The sequence below is a fragment of the Macaca thibetana genome, chromosome 15 (assembly GCF_024542745.1).
Source record: "Macaca thibetana thibetana isolate TM-01 chromosome 15, ASM2454274v1, whole genome shotgun sequence".
NCBI classification, from domain to species: Eukaryota; Metazoa; Chordata; class Mammalia; order Primates; family Cercopithecidae; genus Macaca; species Macaca thibetana.
Genome location: NC_065592.1, coordinates 49,572,953 through 49,589,742, shown reverse-complemented (window position 1 = coordinate 49,589,742; position 16,790 = coordinate 49,572,953).

Sequence of the window (16,790 nt, the reverse complement as noted above, 5' to 3'; positions counted from 1 at the left end):
ATTTAGGAGTTTGGCGCTGTGAAGAATTTCACACTAAGTAACATGAAAGAAATTTTATCACTTAACAATATAAGCTGATAGATTAGTCACCTGTTCCTAGAGGCTATACTTATATTTGCTTTCCAAGCTGCCCATTAATTGGGTTTTATCAGAACTAGTTCCTGGCATTGAGATTACATAGAGAGATAATGTAGGAGATGTTCTTAATGCATGAAATACAAAGGACTCTAAATAGAATCTGAGCAGGCACATCTCCAGACGTGCCTTGGTAAATAAATATACCGGCGGTTTATGCAGCATATTTGACAACCAGTCTAAATAATTTTTTAAACTTCTTCTTCTTTATATGGAAAAAATTAACCATTTTAATAAGTAATAATCATTATCTCATAGATTATTTAGTTTAAAAAAATATATTTCATTTAAAATTTACTACTTAAATTTAATAAAATATTTTATGTATGTTTTCTGACGGAAACCCTATAGAGACAGGATAAACTACCACCCAATATTTGGTCTGCATATCAAGACTAATGATGCCATATAAGCACCAAGAGTATATGGCAAAGTTTATTAGTCACATAATTATGTTTTTCTGGAAGACCAGGGTAGGCATACCAAGCTGGTCTGAAAATGTCTTGACAGAGCAGGAAATGGATACTGGCTGAATATGTTACCGCAATTGAGAAATGAAACTGAGTTAGAGTTCCCATGCATGGGTAGGGGGTTGTGAGAAATGAAACTGAGTTAGAGTTCCCGTGCATGGGTAGGGGTTGTGAGAAAGAAAACTGAGTTAGAGTTCCCGTGCATGGGTAGGGGTTGTGAGAAATGAAACTGAGTTAGAGTTCCCGTGCATGGGTAGGGGTTATGAGAAATGAAACTGAGTTAGAGTTCCCGTGCATGGGTAGGGGTTGTGTGATTTGAACTTCCAGCTGGTGCCAAGGAAGAGAGTGTTCTGACTTTCTTATAAACTTGCTCGAATGTGAGTCAGAAGGAGTGGAGAGTGGGTGGGGGTGTTAAAGCTCTCAGCAGTTAACCATCAAAAATGGAATCGGACCCGTTTTCATAATGGTCTAAAATTACATCCTAACAATTATATTACATATTCCGCTTTGCACTTGACCATCTTAAATTAAATGCACGTATACAAACTTCATGTAGTGATACAGAATACCCGAATTGAAGCAGTCAACTTAAGCTCTCTGCTATTTGTGTTCATTTTGAATCTGTTCGTATGCAACAATAGATAATATCACAGATTGGAGACATGCAGAATGCTGAAATCAAGTTAGAACTACCCCACAACAATTTATTCTCAAAATTAATATGTATGTGTAGCTGAGTCTTCATGTGTCTGAGGCCAGCAAAATAATTTTGGATTATCTGAGTTAAACACCAGGTAGAATACAATATTTATTAAAGTATTTGTAATATTAATGCAATACTTTGAAGTTTAAACGTTATCACTAAAACGCTACAGCAACCAAAACAATTTAAAACTTTGACCAACAAAATATTTATTTTAGAAGACGAATATTTTATCACTAATGCTGTTTAGAATTGCCTACCCATGATTCTAATAAAAAGGAGATCAACCTTTAGTTTGTTTTACACTTTTCAAATTCTCTACAAACACTGAACCCTCTCATTGCCCGCACCATGGTGAATCAGAGTAATAGTCCTAGCCTTACTACTTCTATGGAAGAAAAAGTTTTCATTTTCCTATGAGAAAGCATGCGTCAAATGGCATTTGGAAATTCTTGAAGAGAGTAATATATTGATTGCTTGTCTGAGAGTAAGTTATGATGGAAGGAATGGCAAAATGGAGGGTGGGAAGCCAGCATACATCTGTGCAGAAAAAGAGCCACTAGTGACAAAGAGGTAATTAAAAACGTGCTCTGCGGATCACGAGGTCAGGAGATCCAGACCATCCTGGCTAACATGGTGAAACTCCGTCTCTACTAAAAAATACAAAAAACTAGCCGGGCAAGGTGGTGGACGCCTGTAGTCCCAGCTACTCGGGAGGCTGAGGCAGGAGAATGGCGTGAACCCGGGAGGCGGAGCTTGCAGTGAGCTGAGATCTGGCCACTGCACTCCAGCCTGGGTGACAGAGCGAGACCCCGTCTAAAAAAAAAAAAAAAAAAAAAAAAAGTGCTCTGAAACTCAAAAGACATGTTTTCTACCTTCATAATTATGCTTCATGCTAACATGATTATGTGGGCACCATGAGGACCTAGTAACTACATCAGCGCATATTCATTCATCTCCAAATTTGTGTCTAACACAACATTAGGACTTCTAATGTTTTATCAACTAATGATTTTTTAAATTTTAATTATAACTGACTTATCTTTTTGTTACTTTCGAACGCCAAACTATCTCAAAAGCATAAAATGTTTCCCAATTTATGATTGATTAAAAATACATCCCAGGGAAACTAAGAGTTTGTTTTGGTGAGATAATGCCCTTTCTACACACCTAGTCATCCACATTTTCTACCTTATTTTCTGTCTCAAGTTGACAGTCTGGCTGACAGAGCCTTGCCTTCATCCTTTCACCTCAAGGATGAAACCTCCAAGTGGGAAACTTTTTACAAGGCTGCACAAACTGTCTATGTACTTCTGGCCACCAAATAAATTCACTCAGGTTCCAGGTCAACCTTGACAATGTGCAATCCATTATAGTAGGTGGTTTGCAGTATACAAAGGTGAAGCAGATGCAGGCTTTTTCCGCATAGGTCAAAATATAGTTTTTGTTGAAAGGTGTGTTAAAGTTCATCTCGGTACCCACAGACTTAGGTAATGTGAATTGGCATATCCTGATATATGAAGAGATATCAAGTAACTTAAGCATGTGTATTCTTATGAACTTCAGTTTTACCTTTATGAGTTTGTCCTAAGAAAAGAATCATTGATATGTACATAAATTTAACTACAAAACTACTCAGTGAAGCATGATAACTATTTCAACTGACCAGCAATATAGGATTGGGTAATAACAGCTGACATTTTTTTTCCATGTGTCAGAAAATGCCTCTTCCCTCTGCGGAGGCACAGAACATGTCAGGACCTTGCCCAGGATCAAATACCTAAAAGACAGAGGGCGGGATTGTGTCCCAGCATCTGTGCACTTAGCTAGTATATTGTTATCCCAGTTCCACAGAGAGATAGCTCTGACTCATGGTTTAGAATTCAGTATAGAAGCCACCTCCTCAGCAAGGAGGCATTTTCTGAGAGCTGTACCTAAATCTCCCCCTACCCTTCACTTCTTCATCACAGTAGACTATTCATTTCCTCCATTTTATTTATCTAGTCCTTTTTTTTCTTAGATCAGTGTTAACAATTTTATCGAAATGTGCCAAAAACGATCCCATTATAGTAGTGTACAATGAAATGTTTACTAAATTTGTAGAGTTGGCTAACCATCACCACAAACCAGTTTTAAAACATTTTAATCACCTCAATAAAGTACACTGAGAGAATTTGCAGTCAACCCCAGCTTACACTCTTGGCTCCAAAAAAACACTTTCTATATTAATAAATTTGTCTTTTCTGGACATTTAATATAAACGGAACTGAAATGTTTTTTGTGTGTAGTTTCTTTTGTTTATGTTGTGGCATGTATTGCTTTCTGTTTCTTTTTATTGTTGAATGGTATTTCATTATATGGCTATAACACATTTTATCCATTCACTATTTGATTGGCATTTGGATTGTTTTGACTTTTTGGCTATAACAAATAATACTGTAAACACTGTTATGCAAGTCTCTGTGTAGACATACGCTTTCATTTCTCTTGTATAGATGTGTAGAATTGATATTTTTGGGTTGTATGGTTAGACTATGTTTAACTTTTTAAGAATATGCTAAGATGTTTTTCAAAGTGGTTGTACCATTTTATATTACCACCAGCCTCAAGGCTTTAGTTCTTCTACACCTCGCCGCACTTGGTGTGGTCTTTGGATTATAACCCCTTGAGTGGGTGTGCAATGGTATCTAATCTTGGTTTTAATTTTCATTTCCTTAACTAATAAATATTTCATCTTACTGTGTATTTAGTCTTCCATGACAGAATCTAAGTAAGTTCTTGGAGAGCAGGGACCATAACTATGTTTTCCTAGTAGGGTGGTAATACCCTGACAGCACTAATTTTTCAGTGGTAGAATGCATCTACATAATAAAATACTTTGTGGGAATTAAAATGATTCTTACGAGGAATGTTAAATTCCCTTAATATGTACAAGCTATATTCAGTGAATTAAAAGTGGATCATAAAATATGTATAGGCTGACTTATAATTCATAAAATATATATCTACATTAAAATGTTAATGATTATTTCTGGATGGTGTGCTTAGTGGCCAGTCTATCCTATATATAATTTATACAATAAAGTAAAAGGCTTAAAAATTAATTTCTAACACTTGCTTAGTTCAATACAATTCTCCTCACAAAGCAATCTAGCCTGTATGTGAATGTTTATTGACAGTGAGATCATCTGCTGTGCTTATCCACATGACAAATTCACTTGAATTCCTTTATGGGGTATGAGCATTTGACTCCCTCTAAGTCCCTCTGTTCCTTTATCAATCTTTCAATAAGACAAGACTCTGATTCTACAAAGATTTTTTTTGAATTTAGTTTCTATTTCTCAAGTCTGTCTTTACAAGAATCTTCAGGCAAGTTTTATCTAACAACCTTCCCCTATATCTATCGAACCATGTTTTTTGCCACCTCAAAATGGATCTTACATTATCAAAATGATTGTGAAATAAGATTTCTGGAAATAATACTCAGTAGAACATTTTGGGCATACAAAGCAGTAACTTCCATTTTGGAAATATACCATATGCAATATATTCTACTAAATATTTTAGAAATATAATGCAAAAAATTTCACAACAATAATTCATGTATGTTAGCCTTCATTTTGCAAATTAAAACACTGATGAACAGGAAAGCAACTGAATTGTGTGAATATTTATAGGTAGTAAAAGCATTTGAATCTGTATTTAATAGTGTCTTATTACAAAGCTCTTGTTCTTCTTTGCTGGATACAGGGTTTATATTCTGCTCTTCTAAACCATTATGGTTTCCAGATGCAGATTCTATGGCCTCTTTATTGAATGTGATATTTTCCTAATGACCAGATTCCCGTTTCTAACCCCATTTCAAAAAATGTCAAAGATAAAACATGTTACTAACAAATCTCAGAGCAAGTTGGATACAGGCAGAACTCTAACAAACTTGACCCTGTCTGTAACTGTGATGAATGCTGGAATGCTTAAGAGAACTGGCTCCTGTAGAAGTCAATAATGGAAAATTATTGTTGTTAGACTTAAAGTTGGATTAATTTTCTCCTACTCCAACTGCATATTATCCAGTCTGAAAGATAACCTGTTCATAGGCTCAAACTCTACTGGGAACAGGCCCAGGGCCACTCTATAGCCTTCACACCATGAGACGCCTGGGCCGTGCTTTTCCCAGCTGGAGATATTATGGCTTTCTTCCCACGGAAGGTGATATGTCTTTATTCCTGGGTCCAGGCAACTAGAGACCACTTGCAAATATCAAGTATAAGCCCCTTATTCTTACTGTAGCAGGATCTGCTCACATATCTGAGGGCAGTGGGGCACCACAAGACAGGGAATCCTTAAAGGCCCTGCACACTCAGGGGTCAGTCAAACAAGGTTGTCTTTTTCATATGCTTTCTTGGTTTCCAGCTACATTCTGATTTCTAGGCCTTCATTATGTTGATCATATAAACAATGGAAGGCATGCATAAAGCAGGCAAACCTCCAAGTGACCAATCTCTCAGAAATCCTCAAAGACTCACTGAAAGAGGCAAAAAATAATTGAGAGTTATTGTTCTTTCAAAGGGGCTCAAGATAACCTCAAATCTGTAAGTAAAGCACTTATGACATAGAAGACATTGTCCAGTGCGTTCTTTCTTTTTTTTTTTTTTTTATTTTGTGTGTGTTTTTTTTTAATACTTTAAGTTCTAGGGTACATGTGCACAACATGTAGGTTTGTTACATATGTGTACTTGTGCCATGTTGGTGTGCTGCACCCATCAACTCGTCAGCACCCATCAACTCGTCATTTACATCAGGTATAACTCCCAATGCAATCCCTCCCCCCCACTCCCCATAACAGGCCCTGGTGTGTGATGTTCCTCTTCCAGAGTCCAAGTGATCTCGTTGTTCAATTCCCACCTATGAGTGAGAACATGCAGTGTTTGGTTTTCTGTTCTTGCGATAGTTTGCTGAGAATGATGGTTTCCAGCTGCATCCATGTCCCTACAAAGGACACGAACTCATCCTTTTTTATGGCTGCATAGTATTCCATGGTGTATATGTGCTACATTTTCTTAATCCAGTCTGTCACTGATGGACATTTGGGTTGATTCCAAGTCTTTGCTATTGTGAATAGTGCTGCAATAAACATACGTGTGCATGTGTCTTTACAGCAGCATGATTTATAATCCTTTGGGTATATACCCAGTAATGGGATGGCTGGGTCATATGGTACTTCTAGTTCTAGATCCTTGAGGAATCGCCATACTGTCTTCCACAATGGTTGAACTAGTTTACAATCCCACCAACAGTGTAAAAGTGTTCCTATTTCTCCACATCCTCTCCAGCACCTGTTGTTTCCTGATTTTTTTGTCCAGTGCTTTCACTCCTCCTTTCAGGAACTGTTTCTCAAAACACTTTGTTAGAACTGGGACAAAAGTGTAAGATTAAGGAATTCTATGGATTTTCACATGAATATCTAGGTTCCACCTGTGTATTAGCTATTCAGAATAGACAACTCTTCATTCAATGACACAGCTGACATTTCCAGGGAACCTGCTTTAATTCTGAGCTCCAAAGAATTACTTAGATCAAATATTCTCAGAAACAATCACCTTGCTCAACTGTAAGTATGTGTAGGCTAGTAATTTCATGTTTTTACTTGATATGAACACCTATAGGGAAGCCTAGTCCTCCAAACTTTTTCCAGGAAAATGCTTGGACCAGAATAAAACTTCTTATCAGTGTGGAACCCTCCGGCTGGGCTAAAATCAGATTTCTAGATAGGCTTAGTTTTCCCACTTAGGAGAGACTTTCAAATTGGCAATGGTGGGCATCTCCTCACCTGCTTTCTTGGTTCTTGGGCTTCTCTCCATTTCTCTACAATTTTCACTTCTAGCCTTTAGCATTATTCATCCACTATCATTTAATTTCCTAAGCATATATTATCTGAAGAAAGATAAAATACATTTTATTCATAATTTCTCATCCATAGGAATGCCATTTGGACAGAAAGAATTGCCATCTTTGCTGTCTTCTATGAAAATTATTAGCAGAGGCTATCCCCATTTGTCCCTATAAACGGGCCCACTACTTCTAGTAAGAGGGTGTAAGGATCTGGTTCCGGCCCTCTGAGTCAGTCTGTGCACATAGCTCAACTCTGTTCTAAAGACAGAGCCCTACCTCTCCTCCAGAGGCATCAGTGCTCATTCTCTCTCCTAGAACTGCTGCCTTTCACCCATCCCTTCCCTCTGCTTTGTCCACTCATCTTCTTTCTCCTCTGATCATTTATTATCTCCGTGGTTTCTACTATCCTTGCTTCTCATTTATAAAGAGTGACTCTGAGGCATCTATTTGTAAATATATTTCTAGTAAAATTCTTGTTCCTTATTAAATTATGAACTCTTCTCTAATAATTTCTTTATGCATGTAGTGTCCCTGGAGTACTGTAATGAGAGTGGAGACCACTATCTCAAAAGCAGACATAGAGAACAAATGAGGAAAAGAGCATATTTAATCACGTTAATACCTAAAAGCAACTATTACGTTAAATTTCAGAAAGTACATTCTTAGCTTCTAGTGTGATGACTGCAAAAGTGGGTGAGGTGTGTATGTATATAAATATATGTGTGTGTGTGTGTGTGTGTGTTGTCATACTTACAGAATACAGTCATGCACTGCACAATAACATTTCAATCAACTATGGACCACATATACTATAATGATCTCATAAGATTACAATGTAGCTAAAAGCTTTCTATCACCTGGGGACAAAATCATAGCCATCTTAACATAATAGCCCAATTTATTACTCCTGTGTTTGTGGTGATGCTGATGTAAACAAGCCTATTGTGCTGCAGGTCATTTAAAAAGTAAATATAAATTAAAGGACCCAGATAATCTATGAAGGAATTAGAAATAAAATGTATGTTTTTCCTATTCCAAAGCTCTTGATCTTTCAATTCAATTACATTATATAATGGCATCTGCCTTCTAATGGTCCTAATTTGGATGGAAAGTGTGCAAGAGATGTGTATATTTACATGTGTGAGTGTGTGTGATTATGCATATGAGTGTGAATATTAATGTATTGGTGATCCAAGCATAACATATTTATGGATCACTTGGGCTTTTTACATTGCTGCTTTTCTTGTTATTGTCTTTGTTTTTTACATGCCATTGGTATCATAGCTAAAATACGTAAGTTCCTCATTTATTGGCTGGTGTTAAATGAATGCTATCAAATTAGTTCAGCTTATTATAAATGGCAGAAAACAAAGCTTGTATATACCAAACATTCTCAAGTATGGGACATAGACCTACTGGAACCAAAGTGGAAGAAGGAATACATCAATGACAACTAATTATAATTTGTTTTACTATGAAATTAGATACAGAATTTTTTCAAAAAAACTCTGAAAACTCTGTAAGATATAATTGCCAAAAGCACTATCTAAATGAATTTAGCAGTTACATATTTCTGTCAGTCACATTCTTTCTCCTATTCTTCTCATTAAGTACAAGTTGTCTTTCTCGAATTTGAAAATCTGAAATCCTTCAAAATCTGAAACTTCTTGAGCAATGGTATGACATTCAAAGAAAATGCTCATTGGAAAATTTCAGATTTTGGATTTTCAGGTTAGGGATGGTGAACAGGTAAATGTGAGGCAAATACTACAAAATTCAAAGAAAATCCAAAATGTGAAACACTTCTGCTCCCAAACATTTCAGATAAGAGATACTCAACCTGTATAAACAAAAACCCTGAGCATTAGCTATAAACCAACAAACAAAATAAGCCTCTGAAAGGTGGAGAGAAGTCACATAGACCAGGGTTATGAATTTCTTGGCTTTCTATTTCTTCATATATTTAGGAATTGGAGTTGAAGAAAAAAAAAAAAACTGGCTACCTGAAACATGGCAACAGCCACAGCCAATAATAAAAAACAAGAAAATGTAAGACCTGAACAAAATTTTGTTCTTTGAAGCCAAAAGACCATTAATGAAAAAGCCTAGCAAGGCAGGTTTATATATAATATATATATAAATATATATATAATATACATATATAATATATAATATACATATATAATATATATAATATATATAAACCATTTTACACCAGACAAACACCATAGGAGAAAAAGGAAATGACTGTAGCCTCATTCCATGCACACCAGCAGAGGCCAAGAAGATAGCCTAGACAATTACACTCATGAATCTGTAACAAGGCAACCCAACACCCCCACTGGTGTACCATCAAAGAAAGCCAACTGGAATATCAGGGTTTAAATGCCAGCTAACCAACAACAAGGTCCCTTCTGGCATCAGTGAACCCCACATGATGAGCCAAAATTCCTACCCTCTGCCAAAAGTAAGGAAGATCATCCCCTTCTCTTAGGATATCAGCAGAGGCTGAGGGGGAACTAGAATCTCTCTTTCCACCTGGAAATAACAAACATAGAAAAGCCAACACTTCTATAGCATTGGTAGAAAATATAAATTAGTGCAGTCATTATGGAAAACAGTATGGAGATTCCTCAAACACTAAAAATGTAATTACCTTATGATCTAGCAATCCTGCTTTTGGGCATATATCTTTATGATTTGCAATCACTGTGTCAAAGAGATAGCCGCATTCCCACGTTCATGACAGCATTTTTCACAATAGACAAGTTACAGAATCAACTTATATGCCCATCAACAAATGAAGAGGTAAAAAAAAAAAAAAAGAAAAAGAAAAAAGTGTCATAAATACACAATGTTATACTAATCTGCCTTAAAAATTTGAAAAAAGAATTCCTGTCATTTGCAACAATGTGGGTACACCTGGAGGACACTAGGCTAAGTAAAGTAAGCCAGGTACAGACATAAAATACCACAGCATCTCAGTTATATGTGAAACAATCAAACTCACAGAAGCAGAGAAGAATGTTAGTTGCCACAGCCTGGAGAGTTGGAAAACTAGTTCAATATTCAAAAATGACTCATGTAACCCACTATTTGACTAAAATAAAAAGGAAAAGTCACATGATCATATAAACTGACGCAGCAAAAAGTGATAAGATTTAATCTCATTTCATGATTTTTTAGTATCTCAGAAAAATAGGAATAAAAGAGAATGTTCTAAACTTGATAAAGAACATCTACAAACAGCAACAATAAAAACAACTAGCCTTAATCTTACACTTAATCTTATAGTTAATGGTGAAAGACAAGATGCTCTCCCCTAATATCAGGGACAAGGCGAGGATGTCCATTCTCACCTCTTTTTTTTTTTTTTTTTGAGACAGAGTCTTGCTCTGTCGCCCAGGCTGGGGTGCAGTGGCCCGATCTCAGCTCACTGCAAGCTCCGCCTCCCGGGTTCACGCCATTCTCCTGCCTCAGCCTCCCGAGTAGCTGGGACTACAGGCGCCCGCCACCTCGCCCGGCTAGTTTTTTGTATTTTTTAGTAGAGGCGGGGTTTCACCATGTTAGCCAGGATGGTCTCGATCTCCTGACCTTGTGATCCGCCCGTCTCGGCCTCCCAAAGTGCTGGGATTACAGGCTTGAGCCACCGCGCCCGGCCCATTCTCACCTCTTTTAATAAAAATAATGGGCCGGGCGCAGTAGCTCACGCCTGTAATTCCAGCACTTTGGGAGGCCGAGGCAGGTGGATCATGAGGTCAGGAGATAGAGACAATCCTGGCTAATATGGTGAAACCCCCTTTCTACTAAAAAAAAAAAAAAATATATATATATATATAATATATATATATATATATAAAGCTAGCCGGGCGCGGTGGCGGGCACCTGTAGTCCCAGCTACTCAGGAGGCTGAGGCAGGAGAATGGTGTGAACCCAGGAGGGGGAACTTGCAGTGAGCAAAGATCACGCCATTGCAGTACGGCCTGGATGAGAGAGCGAGACTTCCGTGTCAAAAATAAATAAATAAATAAAATAAAAATAAAAGTAAAAATAATGATAGAAGTTTCAGACAGTGCAATAAGCAAAAAAACAAAACAAAACAAAAAAACAAAAAACAAACAAAACAAAACAAAAAAGACATATTGGGAAGGGGGAAATAAAAACTGTCTCTGTATGCAAATACCATAATTGTTTATGTAGAAAATCCAGAAAAATCAACAAAAAAAACAAATTTCTAAAACTGATAAGTGAATTTAGCTAGCCAAAATAATACATGATAAATATATGAAAATCAATTATATCTCGATATTCTAGCAATAAACAGGTATAAATCTATAAAACATACATAATACCTTTTACATGTTTAAAACTACAAAACATTGATTAAAGAAATCCAAGAGGAGCTAAATGAATGAAGAAGTATAATACGACTATGAAATAGATCTCAACTTAGTAAAGATATCAATTATCCTTAAATCGATAAACTGATTCAGTAGAAGTTCTATGAAAATAATTAAAATATTTGTAGAAGCCCTGCATGGTGGCTTATGCTTGTAATCTCAGCACTTTGGAGAACTGAGGTAGGAGGATTGCTTGGGTCCAGGAGCTCAACACAGCCTTAGCAACACAGGGAGACCCCATCTCTACAAAAAATAAAAATTAAAAAAAGTAACCAGTCATAATGGCACACCCTATGGTCCTAGCTACTTGGGAGGCTGAGATGGGAGAATCACTTATGCCTGAGATGCCAAGGCTGCAGTGACCTGTGATCGCACCACTGCACTCCAGCCTTGGTGACACAAGACCCTGTCTCAAAAAATAAATAAATAAAAATAAAAAGTAAAGTAAAATAAAATGTTAGTAGACATATATCAGATGATTTAAAAATTTGTATTAGAAAGCAAATAAACCAGAAAAAAATTTTGAAAAAGTAAAATGGGAAGATTGTATCTATTCAATTTTAAGACGTATTTTATATTATATAAAATAGTCAACACTCTATGGTATATCGGGATATAAACATTGATCAATAGGAAAATGATAGAGAGCCCTTAAATAGACTTATAAAAGTATGCCTAATTGATTTTTGGCAACAGTGTAAAATCAACTCAATAGAGGAATGTTGTCTTTCAACAGATGATACTAGGGCAATTGGATATTCATAGTTAAAGACAGGCAAAAGAAAAAAAAAAACAAAAAAACCATCAACCTTGGCCTACATCTCACAACTCATACAAAAATTAACTCAAAATTGATTATAGAACTAAATGTAAAATGCAAAGCTATACAACTTTTAGGAAAAAAAGACAAATATAGAAAATATCTTTGAGATTTAGGGTTAGGGAAAGAATTTTTAATTTGACATTAAAAGCATGGTTCATAAAAACAATAAATTAGACTTCATCAAAAGTTTAAAATTTATTATCCAAAAAAAAATTCCTGTTAAGAGAATGAAAGACAGTTTGTCTTTGTTCATCTCTAGCAGATTGAGAGAAAATATTTGCCAATTTGTGGAAAATATTTGCCACAAATGAATGGAATCTAGAATATAGAAAGAACTCCCAAAACTCAACAGTAAAAAAGAAAAAAATAAATAAAAGCACATGAGAAAAAGACACAAAAAGCCATTTCACCAAAAAGGATTGCATTTGTTTCCTGTGGCTACTGCAACAAATTACCACAATTTAGTGGCATAAAACAAAAGCAATGCATTCTTTCAATTCTGACAGTTAAAAGTCTTAATCAAGGTATCAAGAGTGTTGATTTACCACCAGAGGTTCTATGAGAGAATTCGTTCCTAGTCTTTTCCAGTTTGCGTGGCTATTGGCAGTCCTTGGCTTGTGGATGCATCAATCAAGTCTCTTCCTTCCTTTCCACAAAATCTTTTCCTTTGTGAGTCTGTGGGTTCTCCCTCTGCCTCCCTCTTATAGGAACATTAGAGATGGACTTTAATGCCCACATAGATAATCCAGAGTGATCCCGTCTTCCCAAGATCTTAATCATATCTGCAGCAAGTCTTTATTCCAAATAAGGCAAGATTTACACATTCTAGGTATTAGGACATGGACATATATTTGGGGCAAACTACAAAGAGATACAAATGGCAAATAAATGTGAAAAAATATTCACGGTCATTAACATTAGATAAATGCAAATTATAATCACAATGTCATACTACTATGTATTAATACTTCTCAGATTAACTAAAATAAAACATAGTGACAACACCAAATATTGGCATGGATCTGGAGAAACTGTATGTCATAAATTGTTGGTGGGGATGTAAATGATGCATATACCTTGAAAAACAGTTTAGCAGTTTTTTTAAAAAAATAAATACAGATAATTAACATGCAACTACCACAACCCCAGTTATACTCTTAGTCATCTGTCTCAGAAAAATAAAGTCATATGTTCATGCAAAAATCTTTTCAAGAATACTTACAGGATTTTTATTCACAATTTCCCCAAACTAAAAACAACCCAGATGTCCTTTTTTTAGTAAATGGTCAAACTATGTACATTAATATCACAATATTATATTCAACAATAAAAAGTGAACAATCTATTAATACATGCAACATCTGGATGAATTGTCTGGATGAATTTCCAGAAATATAGTGAGTGAAAAAAGCCAATCCAAAGGGATTACTTTATTATTTCATTTATATAAAATTATTGAAATGATAAAATTATAGAAATGTAGAATAGACTAGTAGTTGTCAGGAGTTAAAAAGTGGGCTGAGAAGCAGTTGTATCTACACAACTATCTGTAGAAGGGCGATATTAGGAATCCTTGTGGTAATGAAAATGTTCTGGATCTTGACTGTCAATGTCAATATCCTGGTTCTGATATTTTGCTGTAATTTGCCAGCATGTTACCACTGGGGGATACCAGATAATATAATACATATAGAGATCTCTCTGTACTATTTTTTACAACTGCAAGTGAATCTACAATTGTTTCAAAACTTTGTAAAAAATTAACAAAATTTATTCAAAATAGTACTCAAAAACATCTGATATAGTCATCCATAAATACATAGAAACATACCATTTGTTCTTTCTATCTCCTAAACACATTTATTCAGATGTCACCAGCCATTGAAAATTACTCATTTGACAAAATTATACGTTCATAACACAGATTGCAAAATAATTACTAACTTCCTTTCATTTCTGTTGTTTCCTACCAAAATCTGTAATATAAAGAGTTGTGTCACTTTTTGTCATTGCTTTCCAAAACACATAGTCAATTAATACTAAGACTTTCAATTATTTTATAGTGTACCACTGAAAATAATTTTAAAATCTCAGTTCAGCACTATTTTGATTTATAGGAGAAGTAACATAATTCTTACATTTTTCAGAAAAGCAGTTTTGATATTTCATTAATTCAGTAGCAAAAAGTATTATTTTGCTATCCATGATATAAAGACTGTCAAAAGCAAGATGATCTAATAATTTATCAAATAATGTGTCTACAAACTTAATACATTACTCTAAGAAATAAAAAATAATCTCAGAAAAATAAATCCTTATTCTATGTATCCTAACTATCCTTTGCAAGATTGGAATATGGTTAGTGACTAAACTAGAATAAACCAATAAACCAAAAGAATTCTAGATTAGGGTTCCGATGTTGGTATATTGCTCACTATGAATTTAGATGCTAAATATATTATTTAACCTCTGTTTGATTCAATTTTATTATATGTGAAATGATTATAACAAGAGCCACTTCACATGAGGCTGTTAGGATGATGAAATAATATGACATATCGAGAGCATTTCCCATACAGAATATCACCAGGTAAAGCATGTGCGTATATTAGTGTTACCACTATCATTTAGTATTGGATATTGAATGATAAATATAATCATTAACCATTGTTAAAGATGTCTCCTATATTTATTTTCACAATACTCATGAAACTTTTATGCTTTCTTTCAAAAATTCTGTTCAGTATCAATTTGATTACCAGCTCCCAATCCTGCTTTACCCAAGGCCCTTCCAAGTTTCCCATTGCTTTTAGGGTAAGGAATCTAAAGAAGACTGAGGTAAATTTACTTGATAAGTTGAAGTAGAAAAAGCATAGTGAAAAGAAATCAGATTAAAACTCTCTACAGCAGTACCTCAGGAACAAGCTTGACATAAAGATTTGGGAGTAGTCAAAGTGGTCTAAGACCTGACATGCTGTACATGAATAAGATCTCCAGAATGAAGGACTGAAGAAAAGAGAATGGGGAAGAAGGCATTGAAATGCTTACAGTTGAGAGAAAGAAGATTAGGAACTGAGGTAATTGAAACATCAAAGTAGAGCCTGAAACCTGATGCTATCCAAGTGAGTTTCATAATGATTTGATCAACTTTGCCAGCTACAGAAAGATTAAGGGGAGAGAGAGCTAATACAAGCTTACTTGAATTTAGCAAGAAAAGTTTTATTTCAAAGCACAGTTGTGAGCATGAGACTCAGACTGATGAACACACATTACAAAGTTGAGAGTGTGGATTTTCATGTGATCTAGAATTATAATAAATGAAAGCTATTTGACTTGTTGTGTAATCAGGGATAATTTCCCTGAGTCTCAGGTTTATCACATTTAAAATGGTAATAATAATAATTATATCAGCCTTGCAGGATTGTTGTGGGAATAAGAGGTGATAATGATTAACACAGTTAGTACATTGTCATCAAATAGAGATTTGTCACTGCAAAGATTGTCATTAAAGATGTAAAAAAAAATTTCACTCACTTTGTCAGTCACTGAAAGGTTATAAATGGCAAGTTGGGAGACAGAAATGTTTCAGCAAATATAGAAAAAATTAACAGAAGAAGTGACACAAGAAGATATACTATTAAACTAAGTTTAGCAGCAAGTCTGGTGTGGGTTTCTGGTGGATATTACAGAGGCCATCCATTTTTCATAGGAAAGTCAGGAAGCTAAGTGTGGCCAAGATTACTCTGGAGAACTTCATAATTAAAGTTCTAATAAAGCATTATGCTCCTTCTGGAGAAAGTGGATGCATGGATTTTTTACTTTTGTGATTTAAAAAACAAAACAAACAAACAAAACTTGGAGCCAGGATACTATTTTTTTTTTCCCCCTAAGAATTTTAAGATCTAGGAAAGTAAGAAGATAAAAGAACATTGGGTACCAGCGTCCTGTGGATGATTAGTAGAGATGACAATTTGAACAGATTGGACATTAGAGGGAAACGAAGAAGTGTGTAAACCATGAAAGGGACATGCTTATTAAGAATGTATTCTGTATTAAACACTTTGCTAGTTTTAAGAATATATCATTTAATCCTCAACAAAAATTCTAAATTGGAGAATTATTACTTCCATTTATTATGAATGTAATTAGAAGGGGTGAAGAAACATCCAAAGTCAAGACTAAATAACAGAGCCAACATTTATGCAGTTTGCTCAGATTCTACATTTCTACTCATCCTTATTCAAGTGCCAGAACTATGTAGAAAATAGGAAATGTGAAAAAAATAGAAATGTATTTTTTCTGGAGCATGGCAACATTAAAAGCAACCATAGAAAGGCCAGAGGTATAAAGATACATTTTTATTACTG